The 394-nt window shown below is 30.5% G+C and overlaps 1 protein-coding gene across 1 annotated transcript in view; it reads right to left on the bottom strand.

Annotated features, from left to right (window-relative positions):
* LOC119587727 (carbonic anhydrase-related protein 10-like) overlaps positions 1-394 on the bottom strand; it is a gene marked incomplete in the record, with an annotated part of 109,413 nt that overhangs the window by 52,270 nt on the left and 56,749 nt on the right.

Here is a 394-nt window from a genome sequence, read left to right as displayed (position 1 = left end):
CAAAGTCGTTGTTATTTTCCCTGATGAGCTAAGCTTAAAAGCTTTTTTTTCCTTTTTTTTAGAAGTCATCCCTAGCAGAACCAAAAGAAGGTTTAAATTTCTTATGTTCTTTTAGAGGGAGTGAAGTTGATTCCAAATGGCAAGGAAAAGTGATTTGCAGGAAATTTTGAAAGAGTTTTTTTAAGTTCTTTTTTACATCTGGGGTTTTGAATGGGTTTTTGTCGCTGTTTGCATCAATTTTCCCCAAATTTTAGCGTACGCTTTAATTTTACTTGAAATTCCTTAACGGGGTTTGAACGTTTGTAAAAGCGAAACATTTACAAGCTTAAACTTTGTTATAATCAATTTTACAAATTTTTTATGTTTATTTTTATTTAAAAAACGTATCCAAGAC

The sequence above is a fragment of the Penaeus monodon genome, chromosome 23, assembly GCF_015228065.2.
Source record: "Penaeus monodon isolate SGIC_2016 chromosome 23, NSTDA_Pmon_1, whole genome shotgun sequence".
NCBI classification, from domain to species: domain Eukaryota; kingdom Metazoa; phylum Arthropoda; class Malacostraca; order Decapoda; family Penaeidae; genus Penaeus; species Penaeus monodon.
The sequence above is the reverse complement of the archived record's forward strand: the minus strand, read 5'-3'. Positions and strand labels throughout refer to the sequence as shown.